The following is a 12,655-nucleotide window of genomic DNA, read 5'->3' on the forward strand; positions in this document are numbered from 1 at the left end:
CTTAAAGCTGAGTTATTAGCTGGAATTGGATCCCAGATCTCCACTCTCGGGAGCAGCAGGAAGGGTTGGTCCCACGTGGGCCCTGCGGGGTGCTGGGGGCGGGGCCTGGTGCTCCCGCCGCCTCGCACCCCCCCGACCCCTGCACAGCCCCCGTCCAGCCCTCTGGCCTCTGGCTGGGCTGCACACGGAGCCAGAACCTTCCGCACACGGCCTTCCCCGGGAGCAGTCACGCTCCGGCCTTGCCCGCCACCGCCCTGCCCGAAAACCACCGAGCCGGTCGCACCTGTTCGCGCCTCAGAAATCTCTCCTTCAGGAAACGTGTGGCCGCGCGACCCCCACAGCTCCGCAGCCCCCCTCGCGCCTGAGCGGGGCCTGAGCCCGGATGCCGCTCGCCAGCCCCCGGCCGGCCCAGCCCAGTTTCCTCCCACACATCCTCCGCTGCCCTTTCGCTCATGGAGGAATGTGCCCAAGGCCCTGGCAGGGACAGACGGCCAGCTGCACACCCCTCGCGTGGAGACGCCCACGGGAGTCTGCAGGCTGTGCCCCCGGGGCTGTGGGCCTGCAGTGGGGTCCGTTCCTCAGGACTCCTCGGTGCTAGAGGCTGAGCTCAGGGACGCAGACCGACACGTGTGCACTTTTCGCCCCAGTGACCCAGCTGCCTGCGGCCCGTGGGAGGCGGCTGACTGCTGCCCTGGGGACAGACTCCCGCGGGGCCCCTCCTCCAGGTACGCTCCCGCGGGTGGCCGGGTGCTTGGCGCGCCCAGAGCCCAGGTGGGAGGCCGTGCACTGCTGGCACCCTTGTCACGGAGCGCATAAATCATGGGCACGTGAGCCCTGCCGCCCGGGGACTCACAGCCACCATGTCACTAAATGGCGCTATTACTGCAGAGCAAATGAACGGCTGCTCCACTTTGCAGATCGCCGGCACTCCTGCCCGCACTGTGTCAAGTTCAGGTTTAATTGGTGTGTAGGCCGCGAGGCATGAATTACGGCGTGTGTGATTTATTTATGCAATAAAACTTACCGTTAACTGAGAGAGGAAAAATAAAGAGAAAAATCATATGTTTCACGCGGTAATTACATAGTAAAGTTTGAATTAGGAACATCGCAGGGACCACGAACTTGCTCTGGACCAGGGAAGACCGGGAAGCAGAGTCATCGCTTTACTCCCTGCCTGGACACGGAGGAGGGCACAGTTCCGAGGTCAAGTGCGGGGGGGACACGTGCGTCTGCGCTGGGTGGCAGAGGCCGCAGCCGGACAAGGACGGGGCTCAGGCCAGGGAGGGAGGCGGAAGACGGATGAGAGTAAGACCCCTGACGATGGCCTTATGTGAAATGGAATCTTTGTGAAAACAGATTATTGGGTAGCAAGGTTTTTCACTCAGAGACGGGAAAAAAAGAAAAGAGAAGTAAAGAAAAGAAAAGAAAAGACAGCAGCGCTGGACCTTCTGCGTTTCTTCTCACCGTCTGTCCCCACGCTAGAGTCTGATCGTGGTCCTCACAGCAGAACGTAAAACAGCAGCCATCTGGCTTCCACGCGACATTTCCAGCAAAGAGAGGCTCTCCGTCCTCATGCATAGACCAGCAGGGACAGGGTGGGAAAGGCCTCTGGGGACAAGGGCCCCGCGGGCAGGGGGATGGAGGGATGCTCAGAGTAGCCCAGGACTCCAGCGATGCCCAAATGACAAGGAGGTCACCAACTGGGTGGGCTCACTGGCTTATAGCCCAGGTCAGGCTCTCCCTGCCGGCTGGACACCTTCATCCTTAGGTTGTGGCTGCCACTGTGCGGGGAGGGGGGGATTCGGGACAGCAGCACCCAGGGCCCTGAGAAGGGGAAGGGTCTAGGAGGACAGCCTATGGGGAGAGGTCCTATGGACTCGGGAGGTCTCTGAGAGTTGCCTTGGTGCTGCCCAGCCCTGCCCGGGACGTTGTTCCGGGTACCTGGGAGGATGACTTGGTTTTATTCTTCCTGTGAAGCTACCTCGACCTACGAAGACCCACTGCTTTCTCCCCCAGGTGGCCCTGATACTCCTGGGCAGACCTCGCCGCCACCTGGGCCTTTACAGAGATGCATCTGTCCCAGGGAGGCTACAGCAGAAATGACCGACACCAAGAGAGAAGAGCTTTCGTACAGCGGAGGAAACCGTCAGCAAAGCGGCCAGACGGCCTGCTGAAGGGGAGAAGGTATTTGCAAATCATATATATGATACGGGGTTAATATCCAAAATACGTAAAGAACCTGTAGACCGAAGATAATAATCCAGTTAAACTGTCAGCAGAGGGTCTGAACAGACGTTCTTCCAAAGACCCCCAGACGGACAGCAGACCCATGAGAAGAGGCTCGGTGTCGCTCCGCGCCGGGAGATGCAGCTCAGACCCACAGCGACACCGCCTCACCCCTGTCCGACGGCTCGTGCCACAAAAACAGTAACAGGTGCTGTGAGGCTGCGGAGAAAGGGCAGGCGTCCTACACGGTTGCTGGGAGTGCCGGCGGGTGCGGCCGCTGTGGGAAACGGTGTGCAGGTCCCTCAGGAAGTTACAAATAGAGCCGCCCCAGGGCCCAGCAATCATACGACTGGGTATTTACCGCCAAAATATAAAGACGCTCACTTGAGAAGATGCACGCGCCCCGATGCCACAGCGGTATTTCAACACCCGGCGCAGTACAGCAGCCGCCTGGCTGTCCATCGAGGACGGCGGGTAGAGAAGGTGTGGGCCAGAGGCACGACGGAACGTGACGCAGCCGTCAGAAAGGGGGGGCATCTCGCCGTTTGCAGCGATATGGAAGGAGCTGGAGGGGGTTATGCGGAGTGAGACGAGCCGAGAGGGACCGACACAGTGTGGTCGCACTCGTATGTGGAGTCTGAGACGAGCAAACACACAAACAGCAGACTTGGACCCTAAACACGGAGAACCACCTGGCAGCTCCCGGAGGGAGGCCAGCGGAATGCGTCTGTCACATGCGGTGACAGGACGGGGCGGCCCCCGCATGGGGCTTGCTGTAACAGAGAAGTCCAGGACGAACGTAAGATAGTGTCAACCGGATTTCAGATAAAAAAAAATAATAAAATATTGCAGTTTCAGAACGTTTGAGACTTAAATAAACAAGATGGATGTATTTGGGCCTACATCACTGTACCTACCTTCGCTAATTAAAAAGCAACCCCAAACAAAGCAAGGGTGCGTCCGTCCCACGAGTGCGTCTGACCCGACGGGGCCCCCTGGCCTTCAGCTCCGAGTCCCTCCTACGGGCAGGACTCAGCACGTTAGCGCGCTCCCAGACAATCGTAGCAACTCACAGGCGTCCCCACCAACGCCCGCAGGGGTGACCGGAAGCCTGCAGCACCCTGCTCTTCGGCTGGGAGAGGGGAGAGTGGGGTCCCGCGCTCAGGTTGGAGGGATTTTTCGGGCTGTGCTGAGAGGGAACCAGGGTCCCCTCTGTTCCCAGGTCACAGGGCAGGTGGACAGAAAGCCAGCGCTTCCGGACCGGACCTGTCAGGCACCCACCCCGCCCGGGGCCCCGTGCTCCCTCGGCGCTCCTGCGGGTGCAGGAGATCGCGCCGATTTTGCCCTAGGCCGCCGACCCATCCCATGAGGTCACCTTGCCGTGGGATTGGGGTGATGCCAGATCCGTGCTGGCCTCTGCTTTCAGCGGCTGGGCAGTCAGCGGCACCAGACGGGTCAGCCGTCCTTTATCTGCTCCTAAATCATCCTGTGCGACGGCTACCCCACTGCTGTGTCAGGAGGGTCAGCACTCCCCTCCTGCTTCTCCGTGCCATTCCCTCTGCGGGGAGCTCGTCAGCAGGAACATTCAGTGACGGCCCTGCCCCCGGGCACCAGGGTCCCCACCTGGGGACAGCCAGCAGCTGGTCTGGAGTGAGAATGCCCTCCTACTGCCTGTCCTTGTGCACGGAGCACCAGCAGTCACAGGCTGGCTCCCAGTCTCCACGGGGAGTGGGGGAGCCGGCAGGGGTGCAGGCAGCGGCTGTGGGGTCCCCATAGAGGCATTGCAGGCCTGGGGAGCTCGGAGGTCAGGCGGCCCTCAGCCCGAGGGTTCCCCCCACACCACGCAGACCAGGGGTGTGGCTGCATCCAGGAGGAGCGTATCCCCTCGGGAGGCAACTCCGTCAGGCCAACCATTGCCAAGCAGAATGGACGCCCGAGGGCAGCCAGTCAGCAGCCTGAAAAATGAGTCGCAGGTGCCCCGGGGAGGTCAGCTCCCACGGGTGGTGACCCCCTGACCGAGCCCTGTGGGAGCGGGCTCTTCCCTGCTTCCTCCCGGTGGCTGTGCCTCACAGCTCATCGGGCTTCTCGGTCCCGGCATCAAAACCCACCTTGCCCCTGGGGGCGGCTATGGGGCTCTGCACAGGCCCGCCTGCCCTACGTGTCCCTGGGATCACTTCTCAAGGAGACCGGCACCTCTGGGCCAGGTTTGGCTGGCCCTTGCCCAGGAGCACGAAGATATGAGTGGCAGACCCCGATCAGCCCTCTCCGGGGTAAACTCGTTTATACACGGGGTTATGCCAAGAGGCAGCTGCTGGTGAGCTCTCTGCGCCCTCAGACCCACCATGGCCAGGGGACGGCTGCCCCTTGCAAATCCCAGGTTCCCTACAGGGGCTGAGTCTCTGGGGCTGCAGCCCCGAGGTCTTGTCAGTTTGACACATGATTTCATCTGGAAAGGGGCCAGGGATGCTGGGGGTTGGCCCCAGGCCTCCAGGAAGCCCTTGGCTCAGGATGGCAGGCTGGTCCTTCTGCATAAAGACAGGACCCTCCCTCCAGCTTACCGTCAAGGGGGCCCTCCCTGCCTGTGCTGCCTGGGCATGAGGGGAAGGGGACATCTCCCAGGCTGAGGGCATTGGTCCACCTCTCCTGGCCTCTGGGGCTCCTGCTCGGGCGCTGCCCAACCCCATGTTCCCGCCACAGGGTCAGTGACGGCTCTTCTCCCTCTGTCCCTCCGTCGCCTCTCAGTCTCTTCTCTCTCCCTCCCTGGGTGTGCCTCCCAGGTGCACGTGCGGGAGCCCGACCGGCGGGAGGAGGCAGCCCAGATTCGGCTCCTGCTCCACTCCTGGCCCAGACCCAGGCCCCTGGCTTCCTGCATCCGCCTGGTTCTGGAACACCTGAGCGGCCAGGAGCGTGTGCTCCACACGGATGGCGGGGGACGGAGGGGGACGGAGGGCACATGCTGGGAGGCGCCTCCTGTCGGGCAAGGCACCCAGACACGCACTCAGAAGGGTGCAGGGAGAGGGGTGCCTCCTCAGGCCCCGGGCAAGAGGGCCGCGGTGGGTGTTAGGACAGAGCTCTTGCTCCCGCAGGCTGGAGAGCTCTAGTGAGCCCGGAGGGTCAGGCTGCTGTGTGCTGAGGGGCCAGGCTGGGGAGATGGTGCCGCTGCTGGCTGGGCCCTGGACGTGATTGCTGGTCGCTCTGCTTAAAGCTGTTCTCTGAAGGCTAAATGTTGGCCGAGGAGCCTGTTTCCTCTGCCGCTGGCCCGGGCGGCCTCCCCACTGTGACCCCTGTGTCCCCTGCAGCCCCGCAGCCCGGCTGGGTCCCAGCCCCGCAGAGCACTCGGCACGGCCCTCGGAGGGAGACCCGGCGGTGCTCGGCCGGGTGCCCAGCCGGGAGCGCAGGGGTGAGGCCGGCACTGACCGCCACCTCCGTGAAATGCTCCACCCGCGGCACCCGGACTCCCGAAAGCTCTCCTCCGACGGGCACCTTGAGGGCGCTGCCTGTGAGAAGCAACCCTCGCCACTGGTTTCTTGCAGTCGTTTTCTGGAAAAGCCTCGTCCGCGTCCCTCGGGCGGAGACTGCAAAGTCGTGTAGAGAAAACAACCTGGAAAGGTCCACTGGGGTCGCGCACGCGCGGACGGAGGGCACCACGCGGGATTTTTATTTTTTCTTCAGCTCCTTTGTGGTTTCCAAACGGCGTCCGTGTCTGGAGTAACCGAAGAGGAGCAGTCCGCACGGAGGGGCGGCCATCACCCCGAGGACACAGGGCTCGGTGAGCATTTACTGCCGGACATTTGTCACAACCCGAGCCATGTAGGAACTTCCCCCACAGCTAGAAACGGAGAGAAACACCGCGAAACAGCAGGCGGGAGGGGAGGGCGATTTATGCGCTATTTCTCTCCGACACAAAAGAGTAATGGGGGGGTCATGTGGGCAAGGTCAAAGGACAATTTGACTTTCGCAGGATGACCCGGGGCCATCTGTCCTTTGCGGAGCTGATGGGCTGTCAGTGTGGGATGAAGGGAGGAGGGGCTGCTTTACTGATGAGAGCCCCCCGCCCCCTGGACGGGTCCGCGTGTGGCTCCTGCCCTCGGCCTGGAAGTCGGGGGAGCACAGCCCGGGCGGGGGACCCCCAAAGGCTCTGGAAGGCATCCCACCCCGGGGACCGGCCTCCGAGGAAGGAAAGCCCTTTTGTCCCTGCAGAGAGCCACGCAAAGCTAGCGCTACCGCTCTTCCGTGAACTGGGAGCCGTTCCCGCAGGGGCTTCCTCTCCAGGGTCCCTTCTCCCGAGTAGAACCCTTTGTTTCTCTCCCTCCAAGATTTCCTACCCTGCGTTCTCTGACCGCTGACCCCAGCTTTGCTCTGGGCCACACGGTGAGGGGCCCCAGACGAGAGCCGCTGGCCCTGACCGAAGGGCCGCCCTGTCAGCTCGTCTCCTGTCCACGGGTCAGGGTCACCTCCTGCTACCGTGACTGGACACCCCGGCCCCTTGCTCAGGTCCTTGGCCTCACCGTCCGACATCTTCCCAGCATCTTGGTGCGAGAAGCAGAGGCTTGCCGGGCCTACGGGGCTGGTTTTAGTAACTGAGAAGCCGGGAGTCGTGGGTGTGTGCCTGGCCCCCCAGGAGGACCCTCACTCTGTGTGTTTGCTGAGAAGCTGTCCCTGGAGAGGACAGAGCCATTCACAGGACCGTCCCCAGCAAGACGGGCTGGGAGATGCGCGACCACATGCTTTCCCTGTCATTCAGACGGCTCTGACCTTACGCACGGACTCGGGGTCCGTGTGCCATCTTGCCCGCATCCACATGGCAAGCGTCCAGGAATCGTCTGGATTACTCTGTGCCTGGGAGCTGCCGGGGTACCCCCTGCTCTAGTCTCCCGGAAGGACACTGGTCCAGGAAGGGAGCAGAGGGCATGGCCTGCGCGTGGCACCCGGGAACAGACCGTTGTTGCCGGCTTGTGCCACCAACAAAGGCGGTTGGTCGTGGGCGCTTCTCCCTGACTCCCTCTTGTTTCATTTACGAGGATTCAGCAAAGATGGACTCAGGAGGGTGTGGTGGACCTTGGGGGTGCTGCCCCCAGCCCTGCACCCGCAGAGAGGTCCGAGGAGGCAGGACGCGTCAGGCCGTCAGGGAGCGAGGCTGACACTGTCCGCGTCTCGGCGACGCGAGGAGTCGCGAACGGTGATGGTGCGGGGCCTTCTCGCACTGTCCCCTTCACAAAGGAAGCGGGCGCCCGGGGTCCCTCTGTGCGGGAGCGGCCCCAGGGGTCCCGTCACGGTGCCACGGACGAGGCCAGAGCACCGGCTTCACGAAGCGTGCGGAACAGGGTCTCGCGGCCACTGTCAAGGCCCGAACGGACCGTGCAGCCGTCCGAGTTCGCACAAAAAGCCGGTCAGCGTCGCGAACGCACTGCCTCGCCCGCCGTATCTGGGGCTCCGTGCTCCACGCAGACGCGTCAGCGGGCGTGTGTGCAAACAGAACGTCCCCGGGAGGCACCTGCAAAGTCCCAGGGGCTGAGCCCGCAGAAGGCCCGCGGGGTCCCCCCGTGAAAGGGAATCTCTGTTCCCGAAATGCCTCGCTGCTTCCTGCGCCGTCAGCGGCCCCGCGCTTCGGCTGGGGGGTTCGTACGGGGCTGTCTGCCCCCGCACGTTGGGCCTGTGGGGACATGGGGTCGCTTGGGGGTGCAGCGGGCACGTGGGACTTTGGCGGGAGTGGGGAGGTGCGGCGGGTATGGGGGCTCATGGCAGGCGTGGGGGGCGCCCGGCTTCCTCCCCGCGCCAGCATCTCCGGGCGGCCGGAGCCAAGTGCTGCAGACCCAGCGAACCCCAGCAACGGACATTTATTTTCTTACATCCCGAAGGCGGGAAGTCCAAGACCCCGACGTGGGCAGGTGGGTTTCTCCTTGGTCTATGGACAGCCGCCTCCTCCCTGTGCGTCTGTGTCCTGAGGCCGGTCAGATGGGTTTGGGGGCCACACTAGTGGCCTCTTTTTAAGCTGATGACCTCTTTAACGACCTTGTCTCCAAGTAAAATCCTGTCTCCCCCAAGCGTACGACTGTAGCTCTTCTCCCGCCGCAGGAGGGAGGGTCTGAAGAGCCCCGAGGTCCTTCTGGACCCAGACATTCTCCTCCCTGCCCCGTCGTGTGGAGGGCTGACCACTTGCCCTCCTATGATCAAGACCAGCCAGCCGGCTCGCTGAAGCGGCCCGCACGTCAGGGGTTGTGCCCTGCAGATCCTATGATGGCCAGAGGCCTTCTGAGTGTGTGCTGACCCCCTGGTGTCCCACACGGTCCAGCTGTCCCCTGCACACAGGTTCCCGGGAGGTCGGTGGGTGTTGATTTGTGGTCACCGGCCCCGAACCTCCCAAGGCTTTGAGCCCAGACTGCATGCACCTGTCCCTATGGTGTCCTGTCCTGACTGTGGGCTGTGGGCCACCGTGGCCCCTGGGCTTGCAGGCATTAGTGTCTGTCCTGAGCTGCTGCGCAGAAGTCCGCAGGAGGCCCGGCTGTGTCTCCCCACGGCGCGCGGGCATGCCGGTAAGGGGCCCCTGGACAGTCCTGTTGGGAAGGCTCGGAAGGACATGGTACTCGGCTCTGGGAGTGCGGCCGTGTCTACCCGGGACCCAGCGTCCTGCCCATGCCAGCGGCCCGGGGCCTCTCAGCAGGCACAGATGGCGAGGAGCCGTTGCTCAAGTCGAATCTTCTCGATCAGACTCAGCAGCTGTTTCACACTGTTTTTATCCGTTTCCAGGTTTCGTGGTTTTGTCCCCTTCATTATACAGATGGAGTAAGATTTGGGCTGGCTGTTCTGGCGTGCTGGGCACGTCACGACTCCCCAGATGCGTCTGTGGGGAGTCCCACACCCCGTCTCTGGAGGTCAGGACCTGGCCGTTGGCTCCTGCCGTCTGGGACACCTTTCCCCGGGGCCTGGGGCCACGCTCCAGCAGCATCGGCCATGCCCACCACTGCCCTTCACGGCCCACAGAGTGGCCACGACGAGTGTCTGGGAACGCAGGCTCTCTCTTCAACCGCACCCTTCTCAAGGCCTGGGAGGGGATGTTCTCTGACCTCTGGACGGAAACAGGCTGACAGGGGCACGGTCAGTCCAGCCACTACACAGTCCGCTCCCCAGGCTTCCGCACCCTTCCCGTCAGCCAGAGTCCCCGTGTCCATCCGCCACTGACGGCCATGCGCAGCGGCTCCAACCCATGCTGTGAAGCCACCGCACCACATCGGGCAGCCTGACCGCCCAGCCCGTCCTACAAGTTCCTCGTGTTTCTGTCCATAAAGAGGGCACAGTCTTGCCGTTCTCCTAGAGGGCCTGGTCTGCCTCTTGGGTCACAGGTCATGCCTGAGCCCTGGGCCCCTGGGATCTCAGCTGGGTTTTCAGTTTCAAAGCTGTGAGAGGTCCTGGGGACAGAGGGCCTTGCAGACCAGGAGCAGGTGGAGGGGGCAGGGCAGTGCGAGATGCCTGGAGGGTCATTGCTCCTCCTTACTGGACGCTGCCCCCGTCTTCCCCAAGGCTGCCCCTTTCACCCGCCCAGGTCACACTGGGCTGAGACCCCAGCGGCACTGCCAGCGGGGCTGAGAAGCTGGTTTGCAGGAACCGTGAGCCTCTGGCTGCTGGGGAGAAACGCTCCTCGGTCCGGCACAGAAGCTCTTCAGTCCTGACGGGGTCCCGGCGGGGGTTCACAGCCCTGGGGTTCTTGGGGGTCCAGGCCCCGGCTCTGGCAAGTTTTCCACCCTGGTGCATGGGGCAGTCTCCTGGTCATCAGAGCCCCCTGTACACGGGCACCAGGCTCCAGGGGACCCCAGGTGGCCCCTGGGGAGAGCTCTTGCTGTGTCTAGGAACCATGACACCCAGGGTCATTCGTGCCCCTGGCCCTCACGGGGTCCGCAGACTCGATCTACACTTCTGTCCTGAGCTTCTGCTCCCGGGACCACACGCACAAGGCTTGATCGGTGGGGATGGTTAAGGGGACGCAGGGCGTGGGGGGGCTGTGGTGGGTCTTCTGGAAGGAAACACCCTGAGTGTCTTGGAGAGAGCTGGAGAGCCCCGAGTGTGGGACGCCCGCACACCACGGTGGTCTTGGCCCGGCTGGGGTCCGGCAGTCTGCTGGCTCTCTCCCTGTCTCCCAGACTTCGAAGCTTCCTTGTTTCTGATTCCCCAGCCTCTCGCGAGCCGCTCTCCATGGCAGGCCGACCTGGGTCCCTGCAGAGGGCAGAGGACAGGCGCGGGTGAAGGAGCCTGGTCACCGCAGCCCAAGGGCCTTCTCCCTCGTTCCTGTCCCCTGTGGCATATGCGCAGCGGACCGTCCCTACATCTGTCAAGGACTTACTCTCCTAAACGCTCCCACAGTCCCAGAGCCCTGCCCCGTGTGCTGGGGGACGCGGTGGTCACTCAGCCGGGTGCACGGGGGCTCCGCGGGCGCGGCGGACCCCAGCGTGGGCCGCACGTGCTTCGGGCTGCCGTCTCCTCCCGGGTTCTGGAGGGATCGAGGAGTCGGACAAATGTGTAAAATGAAAGCAAAGCTGTGATGAGAGACTAGAACCCGATCTTCGAGGAACCTCCGCAGCCCCGTGTCTGACGCGTCCCGTGTGTGTAAGTGACACGCTGCTTTAATTCATTTTTATTTAAAAAGATTTTTAAAATTTGTTTTAGAGCGAGAGAGTGTGGGGGGGAGGGGCAGAGGGCGAGAACCTCCCGTAGACCCCTGCTGAGTGCGAAGTCGCACCGACCTTGAGATGGTGACCTGAGCCGAGACCAGGCAGCCCAAGCCCAGCGCCCGCCCCTCCTGCTCCCTGGACCCACGTCGGTTTCCACAGCCTGAAACAGGTCAGGGTCTGGGGGGCGGGCTTGTAACGGACGGGGTGAGGACCGGCGAGACCCACAGACCCTCCCCACCCCCTGCGGCCTGGGACGGGGACTTCCGTTGACTCCAGCTTGGAGCACGTCCAATCTGTTCCCTCCAAGGACCGGGTTTCCAAATGCACTTCCTGTACCCTGAGGAGGGGGCAGAAGACGCCCGTCCCGGCCTCCCTGCCCCACGGATGCTCACAGCGCGAGCGGGCAGGCTCCTGCTGGACCCTCCATGAGGCAGGGAGAAGGTGAGTGTGTGAGATAATCACTTATTTTGCACTTAAACTTGAGGAATAAAAAGAATGATTTCTGATTTCCAGAAGCACGGGAACCAGCCCCGAATGGGGGTGCGACGGGGGCCTGGAATCCACTGTCCCCACGCATGACCACTTTTCACAGCACAAGGACCAGGTGGGAAGGGCCTGGTGTGGCTCCCAAATTTTGATGTTCTCCCCCAGGCCTGAGTGTCCCACACCCGCTTTCGGGACGTGTGGTCACAAGGATGGGACCCACAGAAAGGCTCCATCCTAGCCTTCTGGACGGGTGGGAGTGTCCTCTAGACACCCCCAGACCAACAGAAGCGGAGAGGAGCCCACGGCCGCCCGCGGTGCACTGTGAGGCCCGGAGAGGTGCCAATGGCAACGTGGGAGTGCACCCTCCACAGATGGCCGCCCAGTGCCGGGAGTGTGCTGAGCCTGGAGGGGCCGCGGGCCGCCACCCCGGAACAAGGGAACAAGGGCACCTGCGGCCCCAACGAAAATGATGCTATCGCCCCAGGAGAGGGCTGCGGCAAAGCTGGAGATTGCGTTCACGCTGGTTATCTTGAATTTGGGCTAATGTCCCATGAAAACAGAGTCTCTATCACCAAATTCATTAATTAAGGTCCCATTTGCAGACTGACTGTGACTCAGAGTTGCTTGTGGACGGGACAGGCTGTGCTCCCCGCCGGTGAGGCCGTTGTGACTGGGTGGGTGGGTCTGTCTCGGAGGCGCAGGGTGGGACAGAGCGGGAAAGCCCAGAGGGGCCTCAGGTGGCTGACACACTCTTCAGTTCAAGGTCAGGTTCTGAGGGGGTGTGCTCCAAGCTCAGGCTGGAGCGTGGGGTGGCGGTCCTGTGCCCAAGAGGGACTGTACACACCCCCCATTTGCTGCCCGCTGCAAAGGGAGGCGTCCCTGACTGTGGTGGATAACGGCGCCAAGCCCCGGGCCCACAGCTTTTCTGTCCGGTGACACGGGGCCCAGCTCTGCTGCCTCCTCTTCCCCGCCTCCCAGTGGCCCGGAGGCCGAGACCCTCCCGGGACAATTCTCCGGCTGCCACCCCGACTCCTCATCCACAAGCTCTCTCCCGTGGCAGCCGCCCCTTCAGATGTAGGCAGCCTTGCTGGGTACAGTACCAGCCCCTTAGCTCAAGCCGCTGGGACCTCCCCTCTCCCCCGCACGCCCACTGGCTCGTACTTCTCCCCACCTTGCCCCTGCCTGGGGGAGGCCACGGCTGCCACTGGCTGTGCCTAAGCCCCCCGACACGCATGCCGAGGCCTTCCAGCACAGGCAGTCCCCAGAGAAGCTCCGAGCCT

The sequence above is a fragment of the Lutra lutra genome, chromosome 5 (genome assembly GCF_902655055.1).
Source record: "Lutra lutra chromosome 5, mLutLut1.2, whole genome shotgun sequence".
In the NCBI taxonomy this organism is placed as follows: domain Eukaryota; kingdom Metazoa; phylum Chordata; class Mammalia; order Carnivora; family Mustelidae; genus Lutra; species Lutra lutra.